The sequence below is a fragment of the Eleginops maclovinus genome, chromosome 22, assembly GCF_036324505.1.
Source record: "Eleginops maclovinus isolate JMC-PN-2008 ecotype Puerto Natales chromosome 22, JC_Emac_rtc_rv5, whole genome shotgun sequence".
Taxonomy (NCBI): Eukaryota; Metazoa; Chordata; class Actinopteri; order Perciformes; family Eleginopidae; genus Eleginops; species Eleginops maclovinus.
This window is the reverse complement of record NC_086370.1, coordinates 15,319,574-15,345,343: the sequence shown is the minus strand read 5'-3', so window position 1 is coordinate 15,345,343 and position 25,770 is coordinate 15,319,574. Positions and strand designations below refer to the sequence as shown.

Below are 25,770 nucleotides of genomic sequence, written 5' to 3'. Positions count from 1 at the left end.
GAAGATTTGGCCTGACCCACCGCTCTGTAGCTGGGAGCTGATACAGCAGTGCCCGGCCAGCGGTGGATCATTTTTCATCTCCAAATCTGCTTTGGCATGGTCAGGAGTGCCAGTGTGTGCGTGAGTATGTGTATGGCTGGGAGGGAAAGCATGGCACACACACACAATATATGCAGGGACTCTGAAAGGGGAGGGGGCCGTCAGCCAGAGTGCATTGTGGTCCATCTCTTGTGTTTTCTATTGGTGCGACTCTGACAACACGAGGCTGGGTCTTCCCTCACTGCTCAGCTGAGCAATCAGGTCACCTCATCTTGACAGACACAAACACACGCACACACAGACATAAACACATAGGGACATGCAGGGACACACACACACACACACACTACATGCCGCCTGCAGCTGTTGCCAATGATGTCAGTCCTGATTTGGCCAAACTAGCCTTTTGTTTCACAGCATGAACACGAGCAGAGGAGGAAGCTTCATTTGGCAAAACAGCAAGAATGTTTCTGTCTCTAAGATTGTTTGGGTTGGGATTAGCCACTGGTTGGTAAGATGAACGTCTAAATGCAAGAGAGGTTTTTTGCTTGAACGGTGCAAAGATAAGATGAGATAAAATACAAATTAATAAAATATATATATATGTAATACTGTCCATACGCAAGAGCTCAAAGAATTGACAATAATTGTTATAATTAATTGTTTTAAATGTATAGCAGCAAGAGAATATGAATTAAGTTCAAATCTACGTGTACACCATCAGTTAGCATGTGTTTGTGTATACAATGTAAACAATTTGAGAGACATTTCATCATTCAAAGCACTACATTGAATTGAATTGAAAAAATGATCAGCTTCATTTATGTTTCAGGTATTTTATTATTTTAAAGTTGTGGGAACAAAGTCATTTAAATATTTAAAATTGAAAAGAAGGCATAAACATACAGTATCATTTCAAAACCAACTGGTGTAAATACAAATTAAAATAATGATAATACTGCAACTACAAGCTCTTCATAATTGCCAGCCTCCACAGCAGGTTTCTGACACCTCTATGTAATGAGATGTTTAAAGTACTTATATAGGACAACACAAAGTTAAAGGCTGCTGTTCTAGTCAAAGCCCCCCCCAATCCTTTTCCCCAACACAAACACACTCCGCCTCCAACCCCCTGATGTCTGTTGGCAGGACTGTCTGAGGAGCTTAATTGGTACTTTCTCATTTTTTCCTCTTTCACAATCTCAAACTTAGTCACTCTCTCATTGGGCTGTGTGTATTTGTCTTCTATAGAGTATAAAAAGCACAAGTGTGTGTGTGTGTGTGTGTGTGTGTGTGTGTGTGTGTGTGTGTGTGTGTGTGTGTGTGTGTGTGTGTGTGTGTGTGTGTGTGTGTGTGTGTGTGTGTGTGTTTTCATGGCCAAAGCAACTGCACACTATGTGGCAGTGTGTGATTGGGCAACTCAACTCAGTTAACCAAATCTTGGAATGAGCCTCCACTGAATACAGCGCACAACACACATACACGCACACGCACACGCACACACACACACACACACACACACACACACACACACACACACACACACACACACACACACACACACACACACTCAAGTTGTCCCAGTGCCCAGGCAGCTTTCCTGCTGCCGATAATGAGGATGTTTGGAGATGTGCATGTTTGTGCAGATCTAAAACACGCACTTTAATGGCTAGCTTGATGGCTTGAACACTCTGCCAATCACACACCAGTTTGAGTCAACAGCATTCTGCTTACTTTCACATTTGTGTTCAGCAGCTTTTATCACTGCACACTCAGAAACACACACAGTGTCTCATATCACACCTGCTGCCAAGAGATATACAAACATAGCATGAGACACCCTATAACTGAGCTATAATGCTGTCAGTGACATTTTGGAAAATAATCCTACTTCTCCTGACATTTCATGCGGCGGGCTGGTTATGGTTCATTCTGCTGTACGAGCAGCCTGCCTCTTGATCTGAGATGTGTTTTAGTGGTAGCCCGCCAGCCAGGGCTGCTTGTTAGAGCAATGATTTGATTAGGCTTGCACTGATTACAGTCTTGTTGGATACAATATATGGCTCTAGAGGGAGGGAGGGAGTGATTGTGAGTAGGACTGTCAGTTTGTCAAGCTGTCAGGAGCACTGCTGTATTGCACTGCTGTGTTTAGGCGAGGTGTGCGTGAGTAGCCTAGCGGATATTTAAAATGAATAAGCTGATATCAAAGAGCACCAGCGAGGATATTAATACAAATCTTTTAGCAGTTATCAGCACTCAGAGGAGTGATACAATGCTGTGCAAGAACCGGTTCTTTGAATGGCATCACAGCAAAAGGAAAAAGGAGCAGTACATCTCGACGGCTCCCATTTCACAAACAACCCTATCGCAGACCAACACTTTTAACGACAAGTGGCTTCTCTTGGCATTGTGCTGGAGAGCTGTAGACTTTGCAGCACAGTGGCGCAGCAGCTCAACCGTGGTGTGTAATATTGGCTGAGAACAAATAATCTGAAAAGCCTCAAATGCCCTCTGCCTTTGTAAGCTTTATGAAATATTAACCAAATTAATCTACAGTCTTTTTTTCCCTGAGCACATAATGTACTGCAACTGATTCTCTGTTCAGCAACAATCATCCCTGCGATTAATTCTAAGAAATGCAGCAACATTTTTGATCTGGGAAAGCTAGGGACAAGGTGTAATTATTCCCTTCCATATATCATGTTTTCTATTAATTAGGTCTGCGCCAGTGAACGCTGCCCCGCTTGTCGAAGTGACAGCCACAGAGCCACAGGCGTCTCTCAACACAGCTTTATTCCTGACAGCAAGTGTGCCGGGTTATTATAACATTATGGGGCTTAACAGGCAGCAGAACAGCATCTGATCTGAGGTCACGTTCGTCTTGTACCTCATGAAGATATTTTTAAAGACCGATATGATACCCTGTTTAGTAAAGCGATTTCTAGAGGCCTCGAGGCAGAACAAAAGGGCAGAGGTCAGTGAGAGCAGGAAGAGCTACACTCCAAACATGTGACTAGAAAATGAGGTCTGTAAAGTAAAATAGAAAATAATTTGAAGGGATTTTATAGATTGCAGATTTAATGTCCGTCTGATAGAGAAAAAAAAGAGAGATCAGAAATAATCCTCTTAGCTGTTTGTTTGGTAATCTGATTTAGTCTGATTTTTAGGCTGCTATCTCTGGTTGTGTTTACTGATGCTGTGTCTGGATTGACCACAGCCATTTTTCACCTTTAACACCCCTCCTTTCCCCTCTGATACATCAGGGTGAGGGCCTGACACATAAACAAAATGTTGGTACATTTAAATCCCCAAATCCAGCAATATGTCTGCTTAGGAAATGATTTCCCGTTTTGACATTGCTCCGGAGCAGCACACTACGGCTGTCCCTGCTCCAAATAAATGACCTACTTTGAACATTAACACACATTTACATGGAGGCAAAATTCAGGGCAGCTTTATAGTTTCTGTTCCCGGCTCAGACACTTCTCGCTTTAAGTATGACGTGGCTCCCGTCCAATTCTTAGAAAACACAGATTTTTAGTTCTCCTCACATCTTTGAGGGGATCACTGACAGCTGAATGGAGACAGATTAAGCCATATTTCCTTTAACCTGACTGGAAAAAAGGGGCTTAATATATGCCTGGTTCTTGAGCAGAATTGTGCTTTTGTCGTGCAAGCATGTTAAAGGAAGGTGAGGCTGGCACAGAGGCCCACCTAAGGTGCTCCCGACTCAGGCAGAGCTATTTCCAGACCGCCAGCCCCTCCCGTCTCCTCCACCTCCACCTCTGGTGGGGAAACCACACCATTGCACAGGCCCCCGTCACAGACATGACTCAAGAATGGATCCATTATTCACAGAGCCTGTTGGGGGACTGGCACACGAGGGTGGGATGTGGGACGAACGCTCACTTTTACTTCACTTAGAAATGCTCAAGCAAGCAAAATATATTATAAGAGACACGTATCGTTATAGAAACAAAACAGGTAGCTCGGCAGTTCATGTATCATTAGAAAAGCTAAACAATGTCATATCAATATCCACAGTGTGATTTGCTCTATGTAAAGTAATAAAAACAGCTTGCCACTGCCTCCAAGTGCGTGCTTAATGCTGAAATAATGTGTGAACTATCTGGGACCATGTGACTAGAGGCACACACTGAGACACATTACACAAAGCAGCGCAACACAATAGTGCAATGAAAGTCAACACAGCTTTAGACACACACGTCATATCAAGTTCAGAGAACGCTTGACAGCACAACGCAGCTCCAAACAACTCGACATGGATGAATGTGTTCCCTCTCTCCTTTTAACACACACACACACACACACACACACACACACACACGCACGCACACACACACACACACACACACACACAGAGGCCAGATTGTATACGAGTTTGCTCACGGACCATGATAAGAAAATGTGGTAAATGCGTAATCTGATATGCATGACTTGAGGTTTCTCTCTCTGCCTTTCTTTTCCTCTTGGAAATCGCAGGTTGCATCCATAATTTACACCAGCCTCCGTCTGTTTCTCTCTTTTCCACTCCGCTCCCTCCCTCTTTTTCCTCTCTCCATCTCCTCTTCTCTCTCCTGGCAATCTGGCTTTTGCAGCTTTGCTCATTAGCATATTGCAGAATGTGCAGATGCCACCAAAAATTATTCACCTTCCAGCGCTTTGATGCCGTTTTGCATGTACACAAACTACGCTGTCGACATTTTGCGCAGCCTCCTAAACAAAAGCAGAAGGATGCGGTCTCCTTATTCTCAAATGTGTTGGGGCCATAATGTGACATCCTTTAGTCTGATGTTCCCTCACATCCTCATTTATCCCAAGTACATCACCCATCACGCCAGTCAAAGGTTATTCGACGCTGTGATGACGATTGATGGAGTGTGTCTTCTAAGGCAAGGTTTAAATGAACACTTAATATTCATGCGGTCTGAGGGATATCTGAACACATAATATTCATGCTGTTCAAAGGCTAATTGAACACAGTATTCATGCATGTTTTTGCATCAAATGGGAGTCCTGCAGCTTATGCAGAAGGAAGCAGATGACTGGAGGAAGGGGATACGGGGATTACCAGTTTTCATCCTCTCACAGACTGATACTGATATATTCAGATCAATAGCCATACATGGTAACTCGCCATTGGTCCAACACCGCTCTTCAGGTTTCACACCCTAGGGACAGCTTGAAAAAGAGACAGAAATGTATCACCTTTGTGGAATACATGCTCTAATGTGGTTGTGTAAACATCCATCAAATGGGCTTTTTTTTTTTTTGCAAAGCGCAGAATGACTTGGCCTCACTAGTAGTCTGGACTCTTGTGACTCACTGCCTTGTTACCTGACAAGCACCAGCTGTCTACCAGAGAGGAAACATCATCACCCACAAAATCTTGATCACATAAATCATTGCGTAACATATGCTTTCATTCAAAACAATGGCAGTAAACCTCTCGTGGCGATTAAGTCAGTATGTTCTGATGTGTATGTGGTGTGGTATCGGTATCTGGAAGGGTTTTGGAGAATAAGACACATTTTAGTATCAATTTCAGTATTGCGGTTTAAGAGTTAACATTTTTCTACACAGATGATTTTAGTTTGAGTTTTTTGTTGCCCTTAAACTGAAAGATCTGTTTGTTCTTTTGCTCCTCTGACTAAAAAAATATCAAATGCCTATGATATTGCATGATCACCCATGTTTTGTTCTAGGACAAAATGTTTTTGGTGCTTATTAGCTAGTATGACACAAGCAAAGATAAAATTCAAACTGAATCCTCCTATTGTTTGCAAAACCACACTCATACATATCTGCATCACCAAAAGAGCTGATGCCAAACTGCTCGGATGAAGACACAGGTGATAAATCAGGATCCTTACCAGTGTGGATGAGGACGTTTGTGTGTTTCCTAATGGGCAAAATCTGTTCCTTAATCCTCATCAATCACAGAGCGAGTCTAAAATGAAACAAAACAGAATGCGACGCACATCAGGGAGTGTGACAAAACACAATCTGCTTTTTTGTGATAACAAAACAAGACTTAGGTGGCATCATTTATCGAGATGTAATAAAACACCCTGTCGTGCATCTGACAGATTGGAAGCACATAACAAGGACTGACAGAGCTGGAGAGAATGTGCATCTCTAATCCCCGCCAAATATGAAACATGAAATACTTAAATGACAAATACAAGTTGATTGCTCGCCTTCCTCATGAGTATTTTGCGCCCACCGAGCAGCAGAAGCAGCCGTCTTTGAACTCTCTAGGCTCTAATCATGGAGGAATATTTCTTTCCTACTTCTCGCTCTTCTCGAGCTATGATGTTCAGATTTCCTAATGGGACGACCATTCGCCGACTATTAATTCACTGGCTTACTTTACAGGACTGCATCTTTAACGCACTTATTTCTGTGTTTGAAACTCCCACTCCATTTCATTAATATTCTGCTAGAGTGCTTCCCAAAACCGTCTGGCTTAAATGTATTCCACATGTGTACTCGTACAGTAGGCGGACAAGAGCTATCTTCACAGGCTACAGATTGCCCCACATTTAATTACTGTTAACACCAGCACTAGCAAGCTAAATACGCCTCCATGATTTATTCATTTCCCCCCATATTTGAGTCAAATTAAATTAGTCATATGAGTTTAATTAACTAAATATGATCTGATATTGTAATTTCACACTTGGATATGGGATACAGAGAAGGGTACTTGAGCACAAAGAAACCATGGTATACCAGCGCTCATTAGAGGCTCTTGTGTGTAGTCATGTTGGCATTACCAACAGCAGCATTAGCTGAATGATTGCTCCTAATCAAGGTTTACACACTGGGAGGTTACCTTTATTCCTAAAGAAGCGGGATCATTCTGCTCACACCATTATTTAGCGCTCCTATTAGTCATCGAACCGTGGCTAATACAAGTAACTCCCCTCATATTTTCTGGGACCTTTGCTCTGCTCATTGTTGTTACTGAAGCCCACAGAAGCGCAATTAGGGAAAATAACTGTTTATTCTTCCAGTTTAAAGGGCCAGTTCACTCCTACCTTAAAAAACACATTTATCTAAAAGTGGCACTTAGCCATAAAAGAACGATCGAGACATTTTGTATTTTTGGTGTTCACAAAAAAATTAATGTTCTATGTGTGATCCCGAGAAACAGAAACACAACTGAAGTTGACGCAGAAGGGTCAGAAAAAGAAATGATGAAAACCAGCCAGCTAAAACTAAAACTAATACGTGCAGGGCCAGAAGCAAAAAAGGGTTTATTGTGATTTGGCTGAGCACAGCCTTTAAAAGCATTTCAGGAATTTATTGTCCTAAATAACCAAAAATGGCTTACAAAAACAACCCTTTTATTATAATGCAGACATGCTTTTGCAAACAGTGAATTCAGAAATACAGAATATTTCACATTCAGTCATTTGTACGCGCTTGTGTCAGGGAAGGTCATCTTTTAGCAGTCACTCAATGCCACTTGCATACACTGAAACACATTCACCTAAAGGACCTGCTGTGGGGTTTCCTATTCAATTGCAACTGGTGATTTATATGCTGCTGTGTCTTTAGTTGACTGAGTAGCTCTTACGCACAATAACTAATGTAGGTATTATTTTCCACTCATACAAACCCTACCTCATGGTGCTAAATGAGCTGCAGTAACTGAAATAAAGAAGCACACAATAATTTACTGATGCCTGGTAATGAAAACATGAGGCTGGTGTGGTGTGTTTTCTCACTCTCACTGAGAGGAATTACATCTGCTGAGAGCTACCCCCGGCTTGCAAATCTCTGTCACACCGTCTCACGACACAGGCAGAATTATCAGAGAAAAACAAATGGAGGCATTGATTCACTAGTTGTTTATTTACAGCCTTCTCCAGAGAACACATAAATTCCCCTGTTGAGGCTTTGTTTCCCCATCATACGACACAACGGGATGCATGAGAAGAAGGGTGAGCAGGCCACACACACACAGATACAGAAACACACAAACACATGTAAGCACACACGCACAAACACACAGAAAACGTCTTACATCTGGATTAATCTCCAATGGGCATCATCACAGATGCCATTAAACGTAGCAGAAGGCGAGAATCATGCAGGAAAGAGGCTGCCATCTGAATAATTTATTCAGAAGCTCATCTTGTCTCACACCAGGGGGATTTCTGCTTTCAATTTACACTGTTCTCCTCCCTATATTCAAATCAAGGAGCAGATTTGTTGTGATTGGCACACGGAAGGTCAACGTTAGCAAGCTAGCGCCAACGTCCTCCTCAGCGGGCTGGTATGCAGGTCTATTAGCACACTAGGGTAGTGTGTGCGTACGTGTGTGTGGCAGTCTTTGTTTACCTCAGTGTGTGCTGGGTGACACTGGAGACTAGGCCCGTGGAGCGCAGAGACGGCAGTGTGTGTCTGAGCTTATTAGGCTGCGTTCCAAGGACACAGGAGGCTCTAGACATTACACTGGCTAGGGAAAAAACACTATTGCTAATCATAGCAGGAAGATGTTAGGACTGCCGACACAGAGCAGGGGGGGGGCAAAACGTACAAGAGAAAAGAAAAGAAAGGAGGAGTACGGGATGACAGAGGGGAAGAGGAAAAAAAGAGTTGGAGAAAAGGAGGGAGAGCGCAGGATGAAATCATGGCTCTCATGCATGTCCTCATTCTGTGTGTCACACTGGGACTGAAAAAAGGACGAAGAACGTTTCAATAAGGCACAGGTCATCTGTGACAGGAGGAGCTGCTATTAGCCAACGGCACACAGAGCGTCTGACAAGCAAAGGGAAGAAAAACTCTCCCTCGGAGTGACAAACTGTATATCTGTTTGAGATTTCCAGCATTGGAGGAGCAACAAAGGGTTTGTTTTGTTGTTTTGTGCTGTTGTTGTATGATTCCTTGGGGAACGGATCCGTCTACTTCACTTTACACTCGACGTAGGCGGCGTTCATGTAACAGAGACGGAACATTTTGAGGCTTGATCGCTGTGTTTGTCTAAAGACTCTGTAAGAGAGCTTCTCATTCTCTGAAATGCAAACTTTTCAAAAGAACGGGTTAAGAGGTTGCTCTGGGCGGATTGTGTTGACCAAGCAAAATGCCCATGTCATCTCCAGTAGTAAATTGGTATGTGCTAGCTAACTGATGACAGCACTTGGCTGTTCCTGCCGTTACAGGCATGAATGGCCCTGTAGTAGCCGGGCACAGTGCAGCGGTTCAACAAGGCCTCTTTAACCAGCTGAATGACAGGCGAGCAGACGGGCGGCGAGCCAACCACAGACATTCAGCTCTGACTGCTGTAATGATGCCAATTCAGCCAGAATAGAGCGGCCATGTGATGCAGGCAGAAAAAGAGTGGGAGAGTCAAGTTTAAATCTATGAGCGCATCAACAGTTAGGTCACTCCACATGTCTCCAATTGTTGGCCATTGTCTAGCATGTCCCTCTTATGTTTACTCTTCAAACATTTTGGGTGTTTCTTTGTTACTGTGGGGAATCGATGAATGTGCGGATTGTTGCATTGTTAAACTTTAAACATCAGTGTCCACAGCCCTGAGCGTTGCATCAGGAGCCCTTTGCACCCTACGCCTGGTGGAAATCTCCGTGCAAACTGAGGGGAAACTCGGCACCAGTATGACACAGCATAGAGGAATGCACCAGCGGATGTGGCTCTCTGCCTCTCTTTCTCCTTCTCAGTCAACCCCTGTCTCCTCCTCCTCCCCCCCCTCCTGCTATGGGCAGGTCCATATGCACCCAGTAATTATCAAGGTTATTTTCTCCAGAGAGCCAAATCCCTGTTTATGGGCATGAGCGTGTGTCACAGGGCCCCGGCTAACCACCCACAGGACACTGACTCTTTAGAAAACCCCTAAGAAAATCTCAGCATTGGCAACATTGTGGTTTCCAGACCCTGCAGTTGCTTTTGCTCCCATTTAAGTAAAAAAGAAAAACATTTGTGATTTTTCAGTAGCTGTTTCATGACCTCAAGTGAGACAGCAAAAATGTTGCGTGTGAGCCTCGACCTCAGCTCTTGCCAAAACCTAGGAGTTATTTCTGGAACACAGCAACTTATCAAATTGTATCCGGCAGCAAGAGAAAAATGGATACTCTGAACCCAAAAAAACAGCAGTACTGGACATGAAAGTGTCATATTTAAATCAGTAAGTAATTTATTGCAGACTTCAGTATTTTACTTTAGTTAAGATGTGTAAAAAGGCTATTGGAAAGAAAGTTTTTTTATGGTTGGTTCAGTCCCTTCCATGAGCCAGACACCCTGGAGAGGTTGTGACCTGGACTACAGCACACATTTCCTGTTGGCAAATTACTACAGAGGAAGTGAAGCCTGTGAAAGGCCAGTGGTTAACAAGCCCTGTAAAAAACACCAACAAATCCAACAAGCTAGGTATTATGTCAGTTAATTAGAGTCAAACAAGAGGCAACATTGTCTTTTGAACATGGTACAGAGTAGACCTGTTCTAGTGCTACAGTAGGCTTGTCTGCAAACAACAGCCTGGAGCAACCTGAATTGCAAGCTCAAAAGTAAATTTGCATGTAACTAACTGTTATCCAGGGTTAGCAGTGCACACACACTCACACACAAACCGAAATCGGCTGCTCCCTTCACAAAAGCTGCTTCCTCTCCGTTTCATCACGCAGGCCAGGCTTTGTTAGTGTGCGGAAATGCCTCCAGAGGGAATGAAAATACTGGCAAGTCCCTGCAGCTCTTTCTGGAGAAAGACGCGGGGAAAAGAGACGAGTCCTGCAGCTGCACGATCACACACACACACGCAACCACACACACACACGTATGCCAAGTGCCCATGTAGGTTGAGGGCTCAGGTTACGTACAGAGATAACCGTGTTAACCTAAAGAACATAAACACCGGTGTGTGGTTACAGGGCTGTCAGGGCACCGGACAAGCCAGAGAAAGCTAACACAATCTAAAGTTGGACTTATGTTGTCGAGGCTGCCGCAAAATTATAGGCAACCTCACTTTGAAAGCCCAAACCGCTGCTCAAATCTGGGATTTTCCAGCCTGGGAATTACATTTGAGGAATTAGGTGACCCTGCTTCCTAGATTCATCCTAGTATCGTGTTGAGAGATCCAATAAACAGTTTCAAGAGAAGTTGAGATATCTGAGAAACTTTTAGTGATTCTTTAACTGTGACACCTTGCTACCTATCCCTGTATTTTAGATACCTACTTATAGCTTTCCGGGATGCACAAATTTCAGCCTTTAAGCAATTCCCCAGTTTAACTAAGCCACATGCAAAGCAGAAAAAACCGAGGAAAAACCCAGAGAGTGAAAAAACGTCACAGTTTTCGGTGTAAACCCCATCGTTTGTTCAGACCCTTATCCTTCATTATAACCACTGAGCCATTGTTCAGCCCAGTACCTTACTAAGGATTTTACATTTTCTTACTATTCCATTACCTCACTCCACACCATCTTGGTTGGCGAAACACACGTGTTTGTAATCAAACGACAGCACTCCAACAACAGATGATTGCAATCAAACAGTCGATGGCCAGCACTTAAGGCTAAAATACGGCATATTAGTAAGAAACAGAAACCCATGATTTGTGAGGAATAAATGATGTTTTCAGCAGATTGGTTTATTGTTCCAGGAATGAAATTGCAGGCACTGAGATCATCTGTGTGCTTCATGTCAATTATTTCCCTTTAGTGTGTAAAACGATAGAAGCCATTACTAGTATTAAGAGAAACCTTTTATACACATAAAACAGTTGTCATTTGTTATTTTGTTCTGCAAATTCACAGCTTGTACCACATCAAATATCTTTAATACACTGGACAGACTAGCCAGGGTATTTCTTAGAACTACTTCGACAGAGAAACGCTGCACACGGTGAATTTCAGCTCTGTCTCACTTTGCCACCCACACTCACATTCAGTTGACCCAGGAAATTTTAAAACAGCCTGCTATTTTTATTTAATATTTCATGTAAATTGTACCTCCTACACAAAACTGACTGACTAGCACCATATCTTTTCATTGCAGCTGCTGCAAGTTTTCGGAAATAATACGAGTCAGCTTACACTGCGCTAAGTCTACATTCTGGTTCTTCAAAATGTAAAAACATTTCCCCAACTCCACTGAAAGGGGCTTTACTTCAGATCATAATAGGGTTAATGAAATACAAAACTTTAACTTTAGTGGTCATTTAACACCATTTATGCTTACTTATTCGGACCTTGAGCGGATCGTTGCAGATGGCCGCTACGGCAGCAATCCTCAAACTCATGTTACAAGTTTAACCATATACTATATATATATATATATTATAATAGATCTTAACTAGTTCCAGAGATTACTTTATACACTGATAATGAGTTAAACTGTAAGGTACCTTGGATTGAAGTACATATATCTGTGTCAGGAGGTACATTTAATGATCAGATAATTAGTAGGCAGATATTTTCCCAATTAAAAGTATGCATGTTGGATCGAAGAGTTACTTTAAGATGACATGATTTCAAATGTTAACACTTATTAAGACCATCAAAAAACGTTGGAAAACTTCTGAAAGTTAGCTTGAACTATGCCCGCAGATGTGTACCTATGTGCTATGAGCTTAAGAGATAAGCTGTGCCACAAACAATTGTTTCCAGTTTCTTTAGCAGCGGAAAGGTGACTTTTGTTCCGCCCAAACAACTGACTGAACCACTGTCTTACCAGGAAGATATCAGGGGAAGGCAGATTTGAGTTGTACTGACAGTAGAGGAGCTTTCAAGACAGCTGCTCGAGTTTCTCTCTGTCACTCTCTCTCTCACACACACACACACACACACACACACACACACACACACACACACACACACACAAACACACACTCTACTCCCTCTCTCCTTTTTAGCCAGTGACAGCAGGCACCCAGCGATGACATGAGGAGTGTCTCTGGCAGCCAGTAAGGCAGCACTAAACAGACAGAAATATCTGCTCTGACAGACGGACAGACCGTCACCCACTACAAGATGCATGCAGCTGTCACAGAGCTTACCACTCCTCTTCTCGAGCCTCTGGTTGGATTTTCCTTTATGCAATGCTCTCTGAACTCTAGACAGTGTTTCTCTCATATTTTATTTCTTACAGCTATCAAATACTGCATCGAAAAGCTACAACTACATTTAGGTGCATGGTTCTGCTTGGCATGTGTCCAGATAGGAGGAGGTTCAGCTTTTATTAAAGGCCAACTGTTGAGCCCACAGCCATCCTGCACTTGATCAGTGTTGGCCTACACAGGTTCAGCTCTTTGCCCTTTTCATTTAGTTGTTCTTTCTTTCTTTCTTCCACACAAGAATTTGCTCTCCCTCTCTCTGTCTTTAGCTCTCTCTTTCTCAGCCTACAGCCGTTCTCAATTAGGAGGGTCAGGGAGCGGAGTGGAGAATAACTCAGGCTCTGGTATCTGGAGCTGGAAGGACCCAAAGATCAGCAGCAACCACTGCTACAAGTCGCTGTGCCATGTTCAATGTATGTGTGCGCATGTTGCATAAATCTGCCCTGTGTCAACAGGTTGTCGGTGACCTCTGACCTCTATGTTTAAACAGAGGATGAGTATGACAAAGCAGCTAATGTTCCCCATTCCTGCAGCAAATCTTTTGGCTGGTAAATTTAAAGATTCTAAAGTAAAAACAATGGAAAATCACTTGAACACATCATTGCTTCACGTAGAGAGCTACTTTAATTGCTTTGTTTCAATGGTCCCTTCTGAATGGGAGAGGAGCTCGGGGCTGCAAGTCACATCTGCAGGTGTTGCATTTCAAACTGAGAAACTCAAGCTGTGAGAGAGAACACATACACTCACACACAGATAATATACATAACAGACTGTCACTTCCTCTCTCGTAAACACACACTGCAGGTGCACGCCACATTTGAGCAAGGTGGAATTAAAAAACTTCTGACATCTTTGTCTCTACCTATGAAATTGTATGTGAAACAACGCATATGACAAAAGCAAGCTGAGGCGCAGTATATTGAGCACAGTCGTTTCAACTTGAAGGAAAGAATGGGGCTCCTTCAATGTGGCTGTTGCTTCCCAGTAGGCATTACGCACTAAAAGTCTGAAAGAGCCATAAATACCACCAACTTATGTGGCTTAGGGTCATGTTGGTGTTAGATAACCTCTCTGTGGCCCGTTTGTGAAAAGTGACTTTATGTTGTTGCCACAAAGCTACTTTTACACAGTGTCTCACCCACAGACTCCTTAGAAAACAGCTCTTTCAAAAGTATTTTCTCCCGCTCAGTTTGAAGAGAGCAGTGTCACTATGTGAATCAAATCTGTTTGTTATAGCTGTGAGTCAAGTAGTTTGGAGGATCTCTGGTAGCGTGTCTCCTAATTCACTGAGAGAAAGAGCAATCAGCTAAGCTTCAGATGGCATCCGACAGACTACCGATTCAATCTACTTTCTTCAAACATCCCCATTGTAATGTTCCCACACGGTGCCATGCATGCCGCATTGCACACATTTCTGATAATCTATGCAAATAGGACACAGATGGACGAGTATGTATCTAATTGAGAAACATATGTGGCACACTTTTGAAAGATAATAATTCTTACATCTCCCTTTGCTTTGTGTTCCTATCCTATTCCTGTCATCCTCCATTCATTCAGCAAGAGTTACGTGTGAGTGCGAGGCTGGCGTCTTGCCACACCATTTGTGAAATTATTCAAATGAGGACACCATGTTTCTTTTGTTTACTGGCTTGAATGGCAACACTGAAACAAGGTTGGAGTATTCATAACCGCCATTTCTCACATTCACTCCACAACTACCACCTCTCTCTATCTCTCTCTCCCTCCCTCTCTCCGTGAATGCTGCAGCGGCATTGGAGGAACGTCGCCGGCATTATGAGAAGCCATTAATGAGTGTGTGGCGTGCCGTGTTGTGATGCGTGGCATATTACAGCCATTCATCAGGGCCGGGAGACACTTGACAGGCGGACAGCCAACAGGTTGTGTAATCATATAACACAGCCATGTCAGGCCTGCCACGGCTCCGTGTCCCATTCAGGCCTCTAATGTTGTTTTCCTCTGGGTAATTGACGACGGCAGACAGAGAGACCCAGTGATGGATAACATTATGGACCGAGTGGCACAAAAAGATGGTGGACTACTGATGTCATTTCAGATTACATCAACATTTGGAGATAATTACAGGGAAAATTCAGGTTTATTGCAACTTGGGTCTTATTATAGGTTTGGCCAACATTTCTATTGGTTTTGATAACCCTGTGTTCACTTAAATGATTGCTGAGGTGTGGGAACATGAGGAAATCACTATGTCAGGCAGGGCAGTGCAACATAAATATTAGTAATAATCTGTCACTGCACAAGTCGAAGTTTAACATGACAGTTTAGGAAATGATTTATCTTTTAGAACTTTTCTTTCTCTTTCAAAAGTTAGGTCAGCCTGGGGGTTTGTTTACAATCTGTATGATCAACCAGTCGCTCCTGTTTCTTGCCCCATCTCACTTCTTCTTAAATCCCAGCAGTAACTTGAACTCCTTACATATTTTACCTTCTATTATAGATAATACTGTGACCAAATAGCAAAATATATGACCAATGTTGTATACAATGACACAAAGCAAGAACACTTCTGTCCTGATCTACTTTGGTTGCACACTAATTCCATGTGAGTATATCACTTAAGTGATTTCAAGAGTCATGACTGTGTCAAAGGAACAAAAGTCATGTAAATCTATGGAAGAAAAACCTTTAAATAAGACATAAATCTAAGTTATGCCAATAATTAAGTCTAAACATGACAGAGTAAAAGTGTTACGCTGGTAATTATAGTGTAGCAAGAATGTCATCTGACGCTGAGGAATGTGTTGCAAATTTTCAGGCACCTTTTAACAACACAACACTCAGCTGCATCAGAGAAGTAGATGTGGCCCTGAGGCGGTGTTAGACGTTGTTAAGGATAGCAAGTATCCTCACACAACCTGTTCTGCTCTGTCCCTGAGCTGGAAAAGAGAAGACAATGTTCTCTCTCATCCTCCCACTCTCACCACTTTATACCTCTGCTTGTTTGTGAAATGCCTCACACAATCCAAAAAAGGCCAGCTTGGGTATGTGAAGAAGACATAAGACGATAACCACAATGAATATGAGCAGCAAGGATAAAAATACACATTCCTGTCTTTTGAATTTCATCACAGTTTCCTTAGCTGAAGCACCCGAAGGTGAGACTTCTTAGAGAATAGGAGTCTCGATTAGACTCGTGTTGTCTCTTATTCTGTCTTGCTTTTATGTTTCACCCAACATACGGTATGTCGACATACACAGAAAGACAGTCAGAGAAAGTCCACTGCCCTCTGTCCATCACATGGAAAAGTTTACCTCAGAAAGAAATTAATCAGGAGAAGAAAGAGATCGAAAAGGATGAAAGAAGAGTCCAGAATTTAAAAAACAAGACTGGGAATGGGATGATAATTCCATTGGACTGAGCATATCCCTCAGCATATCCAGCACGAGGCGTAGACAACACACCAAAAGAGCCTACAACTCTTCCACTGCGTCACTAATTTGCACAGATTTTTGCATTGGAAAGTTGTGCGATTGAACTGCTAAATTCAATATGAGTGGCAAGAAAGTTGATGAGAGGCGTTATTGTGTGGTTGTCTTAACCTTAGTGGTCCTCAGTATTTTATCACGGCTGACAATTTACAATGTATCTACTCTGGAGACCATATTTTTCAGTTTTTGAGTGTAAAAATGACCATCTGTTTAAACATAGGTTGTTTTTGAACAAGTTTGGCATCAGATTTCATTAATTGATTGCACCCCTACAGCAGCAGACATTTTGTAACATGGTCATGTCTCCTAATGCAAGGTTGCAAATGAATAATATTCCCCAAAGTTTTTCATTATTTTACTCACTTTGTTATACAGAGCGACGTTTGGGGGGCTCTCATTACTGATTAGTACCCAAAAGTGTAGTTACAAATCTGAGGAGGTGCAACAGTTAGACTCTATAACTGGGTCATAACCCTTTAACACAGGACTATAAATTTCACCTTCGGTGTAGACACGACACACTGGAGGAATCCACCCAACTATTACACCATCAGACAAACACACACACAAGTACTCACACACAACCCTTCCTCTATACTCACTCTGAACTCCGTTGCCTCACAACAGCCACAGTGTTCAGTGTCAACAGTGGTCACACTATGTGGTGCTAACATTAAAAATGCATCCAATTAAAGCTGCAGGGAAAAATAGTCCTCTGTAAACTGCAACAGTCTGTAACATGTTTGCAGCGATGATAGGCTTTCTAAACAAATTAAATCAGAGGAGCTCTGCATTACTCATCCTGGCTGCCTGTCTGGCCAAATTGTGCCTCAATTGCACAGTTGTTTGATCAACTGTTGTATGAGCTAAGCGAGAGAAGGAGAAAAAAAAGAAGAGATAAAACAGAGTCTATGGATAACAGGCTGGCTGAATACAGTGAGACAGCAGCAGAGAAACTTGTCTTCCTATACTTTCATGTGTCTGCAGTCGTGCGCTGTCACATTCTGCAGCTCTGTTCTGTCGGCTGGCAGTGTTTCTCTTTATTTCACTGAGCATTACTTGTCATATTGCTGACGGACGGCGCGTGTGTATCTGTGTTAAACCTGTCGCTTTCTGTGCTCTGACGTCCGTGTGCTTATCGCTTTGGCTGATCCCTGCTAGATGTGCATGTGTGTACAGTATCTTTGTCTGTCTGTCGGTCACATACATGCGCATGTGTTTGTGTGCGAGGCAGATGTTCCCCGGGCGGTGCCATTGCTCAGTGTTCACACACACACACACTCACACACACACACACACCGCACTAAGGAAGATTAACCAGCACTTTATTTATTTATTTGCTTCCTGGATCTGCCCCCACCCACCCTGAAAACCAGCCCCCAATCCTCCTTAATCCAAGGTTGCAAAGAATACAGGAGGAGAGGCAAAACTGGGGCTGTAGAGTTTTTGCACCACTCCGGAGCTACTTTGTGACAAGTGACAAACTTTTTGGGTTTAGGGCCCTGAGAAATATTTGAAGTGCATGTTAACTAGACGTTTGGATTCAAACTAGAATAAAGCTTTCAAATTTAACAATTGGGATAATACAGTGCATATATTCAGTACTAATATAAGCAGCCTATCGTTAATGTGGGACTGAGATTAGGGTTAGAAAATGACTTTGCATGACTCTTTGTGGAGAAACTTAGTTTTACAGATATGTCTGTTAAATCATCTTATAGATTAATTTTAAAAAATCAAAGAAAGCTGCAATGCATTTATGCCCTATTCTCCAGTCCCACATCTCCTCATTGTAAAGAAAAATGTCTTGAATTATAGCCCCATGGTTTGGTTCTATTCTCCAAGTACTGACACTGGCCACAGGCTTCTCAACGGAGACTGCCGGGTTTTTTAGACAGAGCCAAACAGTATCCTGCACAGCTCCTCATAAACAGCAGCTGCAGACTGCTCAGTTCCCAGTTCCTCCCCGGCCGCCAGCCCAGGAGGGTCCAATCAAATCCAGCCACATTACTCCCTCACTTTGCCTCGGCGTGCCAAGTCTGCTCCGGATCGTGAAAAAAAAAGCCAGGACTAAACCAAAGAGCGTGCAAAATCACCACGCTTTGGATTTTTTAAAAAAAAAATAATCTTTTTACCTGTGTGTGAACTTTGACCTTGGTTGTACTGCAGCTGAGGTGGCCTCCCCCTCCCCCACCCCGCCCTTCATGTATTCCTCAAGCACGGTCCTCTTCTGACCCCTCCTTAAGCGGTGATCTGAGGGGAGGGAAGACAGAAGAAAAAGGCTGTTAAATTTCTTTTAATGGAGTGCCAGGGAGAACCTGGTTTAGACAGAGGACAAATGGATCACAGAGAAATACACCCCGGTGTTGAGAAATGTATGCAGGACGCCATGAGGGAGTTTGCTATACTGCCCCATTTACTCTACCTCCTAACCCTGCCGGAGAGCCAATGAACCAATGAACGACTGCACCACCTATCAAAGTGCTTTGTCTGTATACTGCAGCAGTCCTGTATATCCCCCCCCCCACACGACCCCACCCCCCACTGCACAGGAACAATGTCCTTCCTAAAGGTTATCAGCAGCCCTGGCGCTTGGTCAGCTCTCATCCTGAGTCCATTACACACACAGCGGCTAGATTCACTGCCTTAATACACCTCGCTTAGTCTCTCCTCACTGCTTCGCTGCACCCTTTACAGGCTGATACAAATCCAGCATAGGCCCATGACACACATACACAGGTTTCGGGATTAGCCTGCCAGCACAAAGCCACTCTCCGTAGACATCTGCCATGCACTTCAATTCGATTGGTGTGAGTTTTTGTTATGAAAACTGTGATGAAATATCATATTAGCCTGCATATTACACAACCCTGAATGTCAAACTAATCCCTCCCCCTCTCCCCCCCCTTTCTAAGACTTGTTTAGCCAGGCTCGTGCCATCATCGGGTCAAAAATTCAATTTGTCATATACTTTATGACCTAATGCCTAGAAAAACCCTAACCCTAGCATTACAACCAATATCAGCTTTAGGCCTACTTTGTGTTTGGTGATAATAATAAAAATGTTGCTTAGTAAGGCATGCCAACTGGCTTAACTAAGATGGTGAACCACGTCAATATCAGAACGTTATCACTATCGCTGTGTCACACGTTAGTGAGCTGATGTTAGCGTTGAGCTTAAATCCCCTGCTGTGCCAAATCAGCCTGGCTGTAGGGGATGCTATTATTTTTTAAGCGCGGCTTCAGACTCTTTTTTATGAAAAAAGCCTTTACATTATTACATTTCAACATGCTTTCATGTATTGGCATATTTAGAAATGCACTTGATCTTAATAATGGATCATGAAACAAAAGTACTCACACATTGCTGCCCTCGACCCTAAGAAGCCAAAAAGTCAATAATGCCGATTGAAATAAAACACATTTGTGCTAACAGCCGCAGATTTTCATTCTGGATCACTGCTGAGAACTGTAGAGGAAATAAATGACTGAATGTATAAATGTAAGCACTTTTTGAAGTTCTTTTGGGCTTATCATATCTTATCCTTTCTATTTTGCATTTAGGAAGTGGTGAATTATTTCATTCCTTATGATACAAAGGCTACACACAGCCTATTATACAGCACTCTCTTAAAGCAACAGGTGCACACAGACAATCAAAATACAAAAGACACAACCCCGTTGAAGGAAAAGTAATGGTTATATCGGAAAAGTTATTTTCTTTACCTTACTTCTGATGGAAAACAGAATCAGATACTAGTTTGTTTTTTTCATTCGTTTACTTAAATTCCTCTGGCAAAAAAGTCCCCCAGCGAGAAACACCATTCTCTTTTCTATTGTTTCATCACTTACAATCTCTAGCACTGGTGCAAACAAGCTTCCTCTGCTTCAGGCTGCCCTCAAGGCCATTCTCCAGGAGGTACAGTATAGCTTGGTATTTCTAGTCAGACTTAAAGACAGTTGGACACATCCATATACAATAAAACATATGGGAAAGAAGACATTTGATAATCAGTAATACTGGTAGAAACAACAAACAAAACAGTAAGTTGTTTTAGTGTAGCCTTCTCTGTCAACACCATGTGCACGGTTTATAAACACAAATCAGGGTAATCATATGCCACACTAAGTAAGGATTACATTCAAGTGACATCTGAAAGTTTGCAAAAAGTAAAAGTCTAAATCTTAAACACACTATTGATATTTTAAACTTTTCATGGATGGTTTAAATGGGAGGGATGTGTGGAGGGAATGGGGCCCCTCATACATCTTAACACCTGCTTGTTCATTTAATCCATGAGAAGAAGGGAGCATACTGAAAAACATACTGTGGGAAGAGGGGGTTGATTTTGGACTGGGGCCAAAAAGAAGAGGACAGGGTGGAGGGAAACCCATAAATACGCAGGGAGGCGAGCAGGTGTCGCAGACAAATGTGATTTACAGAGTCTATGTCCCGTACTGTGCTGACAGGTAAGCCTATTAGGTTGATATTACCCAGCTATAACACGCACCGATAGACCCTCTTTAAAACGCCTGCAGTGAGTGTGTTGAGGTTATGGATTTAAAAGATTATAATATCACATTGTTAAGTTGACCATACATTAACTAAATGTCATTATTATATAATCAAATTGCTTTTTAATTTGTTTTATCCATCACATGTGTTTTCATCATTGAGCAACCATACAAGGGAAGATGTTTAGCTGGCTTACTGTCAGTTAAACAACACATGGTTTGGTCACAGCAGAGGATAGGGTACTAGTTTAAGAGAAAATCTAGGCAATTCGTTTTTCATATACTCGGAAATTACATCAGGCTTCAAAGCCAAAGAGTTCGAGAGAGAGCTAAAAACTGAGATGGCAGAACATTTCTGCACATCGGAAACTGCCAGGGAGCAATCAGTGAAGAATGCAAACGTTTATGAGAAACTAAATGCACTAGAACATTGAGCGGAGATCTGCAATTGAGTTTCACTTGTAATATTCACTGCATGAGAGACACGAGACTACAAGGAAATTGCTACCACTTGAGGAACACACTACAGATGGTGTTGAGAGCAAAACAGCACAAAGCAATGTGTTCCTTAATAATGTGGTGAATGTCGCAGTGAGGAGCTGAGTGCTTCGTACTAGCTTCAGCAGACTCTGGGTTTTTTTTTCTTTCAGAAGTGTGAACTCTATCATCCCGGATATAAGAGGCTGCTGATGGTAAAATCCTCAAAGAAACTAATCGTGTTAAATGAGGTTTATGTCTGTATCCATGACTTTTGAGTGTGTGTTGGCAGTGGGGGGTTATAGGTGCTTCTGAGAGACTAGACACTCCTGTCACCTTTGAATATAAACTCTGTGTCAACTCTCCACTCGAGCCACTCATCTCCTCTTTCATAATTGTGCTTGGTATTACTCTCTTAACAGTTCAATCGTGGTAATCGTAATTGATGATGTGGCTGTTCATTGGCTGAGATAACCCCATCATCTGTGCAAAGCCTTTAAAGTGATTCAAATGCGGGAGATGACAAAGCCCAAGTTTTCCTGTTAAAAGCCCTTAACACCGCAACATTTACTTTAGCTTCCTGGGGGCAATCCTAGTCTCAAGCGGATGCTCAATTCATACAGACACTCACTTACACAAGCACATACTCTCACACACTCACACACACACACCTTATCATCCAAGGTTGAGGAAGCAAAGGCGCTATAAAAGCCAACCTCATCTCCTTAAAACAGGCAGGGCTGTCCCTGGGCGTCTTAACACAACTCATCAACTGTTAAACCAGAGAGAGGCAGAGCAGTAAAAATCAATGCCCCCCAACAAGGCAAACAGCAGTCAATGGTGTTAGGTGGAAGAGGAAAGTGCTAGAATTTGCAGCAGCATCTGGAGAGGTAAGGCGAAACAGGCAGGAGGGAGGAGAAAGTCTATGTTAGGCTAAAAGCGGTAAGCTAATATATGTAATTGATTACCTCTATGCAAATAGGAAAGCCGGAGAATGCAATTTAAAGCAGCAGAGTCTCTGAAATCGATTGGCACTGTGAGTGAGGGAAGTCATTTCCCTCCAGCCAAGATAAAACACTTTACTATGAGCTGTCAGATACTTATCAGGAGGAAATTAGCAGAGGAATACCATTTTCTCAAAACAAACAGGTCAAGTGTTTCTCCTCCTTGAGTGGTGTCTCTCTCCTTCACTATCTTCCGCTGTGATATCATCATCTGTTATTTCCTCCCATTTAAATGCCAACTGCGAGAAGGCAGGGGCCGAATTTCATTCAAACAGATCATTTGTAATAAAAAAAAACATGCAGGCGGGCCCCAGCAGGAGCAGGTTGTTGTTTGAAAACTGAGAAGATGAGGTCTCCGTTTCGCCTCGGCTCCCGGGAGCAACCCCAGCGCCCGCACGCACACTCTGACGCAAGACTGTACCGAATCTGAGAACCAGATCTCACCAAAACAATATTTGCATTTTTGGCCTGCAGTTTGTTCCTGGCTTAAAAAAAAACAGTGGAAGGGAAAAAAAGAAAGAAAGAAAGAAAAAGAAAACACTCATGGAACAGAGCACAAAAGAGATGTTGAAGCAGGCAGCAGCCCACACAAGACAGCCTTGTCGGAGAAAGAGGAGGGTGGCTCGGCGTCAACATCAACACCGGTTCTGCAGTCATCGCTCAGCAGGTAATTATGATAACAACATGTTCCCTAGGCAGCTTCTCTCTGATTTAGTTTCCAAGCACTTACCCTTCCTAAAATCTCCTCCCGATAACATCTGATATGATTACAAAGTCAAGATCCTTTTCAAGGAGCGCCCACTTACGTGCCTCTAATTTGGTGCATAGTAACTCTCCCTCTTGTGACTGCTCAATGATGCTTTTCATCTTATTGCATATGCTTAGTTAAGATGCTGCACCGTTCAGATTTCCATAACATTTCAGAAGATGCCATGACACAAATGAACCTCACCTTAGTCACCTACCAGCCGGCATCTGTCATTGAGCGCCCCACTGCCAGCTATAATTCATGATTGTAAACACAGCATTGCCACATGGGGAAATACATCATTTCATTGTGTGTGTTATCATCCAGTTTTAACAGTGGGAGGTTGGCCCTGAATGGAGTCAGCAGACTTGACCCTGTGATTACCTCTGCGATGAGGCATTTTCCTTGGCTGTCATCACAGCCGACCCCTTAAACAGCCAGCGCTGCTCAACAACCTCAACAGCAACAAGGCTAGGCTGTTGACATACTGAAGACATTTAAGATAATCCCAGAGATGTCTCTGTGTTTTCCAAGATTACATCTTCAAAGGGGAAACGCGGCCGGCAGCCTCTACTTGAAAGGGAGAGAGATGCGGAGGGCTCTTGTTCTGAAGGAGGGGGCGGAATAGCTCAAGAATGCAATCATGGTTTTGGAGAGGAAGAAGGCCTGTCCTGGCTAGCTAAGCTGGCGGGTGGGGGAGAGGAGTGGAGAAAACACACCTGTTGGATGGGACAAAACAGAGGGGGTAAAGAAAGGACTCTCACCTGTGTGACTGTACAAAGGCTGGGAATCACACAGTTCATCTCTGACCCCGCCCTGCCTTTTATACTGTTTGGTATGCTGTCAGGTTAAAGGATTACATGGTCTGTTTCAAAAGCGAAAAATACTCACCACACTGAACTACTACTTTGAAGAAAAGGCTATTTGCAAAAGTTTTGCCTTTTTCTATAGGGATGGGTGAAAGTTACCAAGAAAAAGATACCAGTCCTAATAATAGTACTCTTAAAGTCATACATATACCCATAAAGTACTTCATTTGAAACCTAGTATGTGAAACAAAGCATTCATTTGCGTAAAATTTGGCCGCCACTCCTCCCTATTCGAATGATAATACATTTCAGAAATATTTATTTATACCCCTTGCTTGACTTCACCACACACCACAAAATGAATAGGTTTAAGCTGCTGCAGTAATAGGCGAATCAGATTAAATCTAAAAAATGCTTGCAGTGAACAGCTGCCAGAAAATCTGTACAAATAGACTTTGGTTTAGACCTAGGTACAGAATAATTAAAAGCAGGTGTCATTAGAATAGAGAAGTTCTTTTTGGTTGCCACAGAAAACAGATCTTTTCTGAAAGCTTAAAATGTTACCTTATGTTGGGTATGTGTGTCTCTTGCAGGCAAATACCAAATCATTGGCGCACGCCTTTAGGTATGATTGTATAATATACTTTTAGCAAACTATCTGAAATATAAGCTTTTATGTGCTGGTCAAATCACATCAGTGTGGTCTTTGTCTAACGTAATCTTTTGGAGAAAATGTGACAGAGTGGTGTTTACCAAGTAAAGATAACTTGGAGTTTATTAATCCCAGAGGGGAAATCTGTCCTTTGCATGTGACCCGTCCTGACTATTTAGGACTTAGGAGCTTCCTGTACTGTGGGTGCTATAACTCCAGAGATCATAACTTAACTGCTGCTTAGCCTCCAGGCAGTTCTCTCCCACAGTGATGCACTTTACATACTGCATCATTACAAAGCATTTTTAGCTTCTTTGCATGACATCTGTGAGGAGCTGTGAGCTGCTGAGAAGCTACTTTACATCTCCCAGCACAAAACAAGCATTAGAGATGCTAAATGAAATGTGTCAACAACAAATTGCCTAGGAAATATTAAATAACAGCAAGAAATTATGACTCATATCTGTAACAAATGTCAGCAGTGACGTCCTCTGTGGCTGTGAGCGCCTCTTAGTGACTCATGGAAGTGTTCCCTAACGTGGCTCTGACATAGAAATCAGCAGTATACTTTCCTTCCAGTGACCGGGATTATGAGTACGTATGAGTACCAATTATAGTATGGGACTATTTCGACACATAACATGGGGGAGGACTGTGAAGAACAGAGAAGTTATATGAACACTATTTAATCACTGCCTGCCACAGCAAATAGCATGCAAAACAAGTCTTTGTGCTGGTTTTCTGCTCAGTCCTCTGGCTTGGAGACATCATCAGTGAGTCAGCAACCAGTGCCCAGAGCTGGGATCAGAAAGAACCAAGTGAGGTCTGTCCATTATCAGTTGCACATACTGTACAGCATGAGAAGGCACCAACACCGAGACAAAGAGGCAAAAGTCACACAACCACCAGAAGGCTATTTTTAAGTGGCGCAAGAAGGGATGGAGGAAAACAAATAT

The 25,770-nt window shown here is 42.7% G+C and overlaps 1 protein-coding gene across 4 annotated transcripts in view; it reads right to left on the bottom strand.

Annotated features, from left to right (window-relative positions):
* Positions 1-25,770, bottom strand: part of zmiz1a (zinc finger, MIZ-type containing 1a) — a 96,657-nt gene that overhangs the window by 54,213 nt on the left and 16,674 nt on the right. For 3 of the 4 annotated variants that reach the window (XM_063874973.1, XM_063874979.1, XM_063874976.1), the window contains exons 2-3: positions 18,745-18,862; positions 5,934-6,010 (exon numbers count right to left, since the gene is read on the bottom strand). The gene's annotated coding sequence lies outside the window, so the exon portion shown is untranslated. Of the gene's footprint in view, positions 1-5,933; positions 6,011-18,744; positions 18,863-25,770 lie in introns of those variants that run through there. The other variant, XM_063874974.1, reaches the window with a different exon arrangement.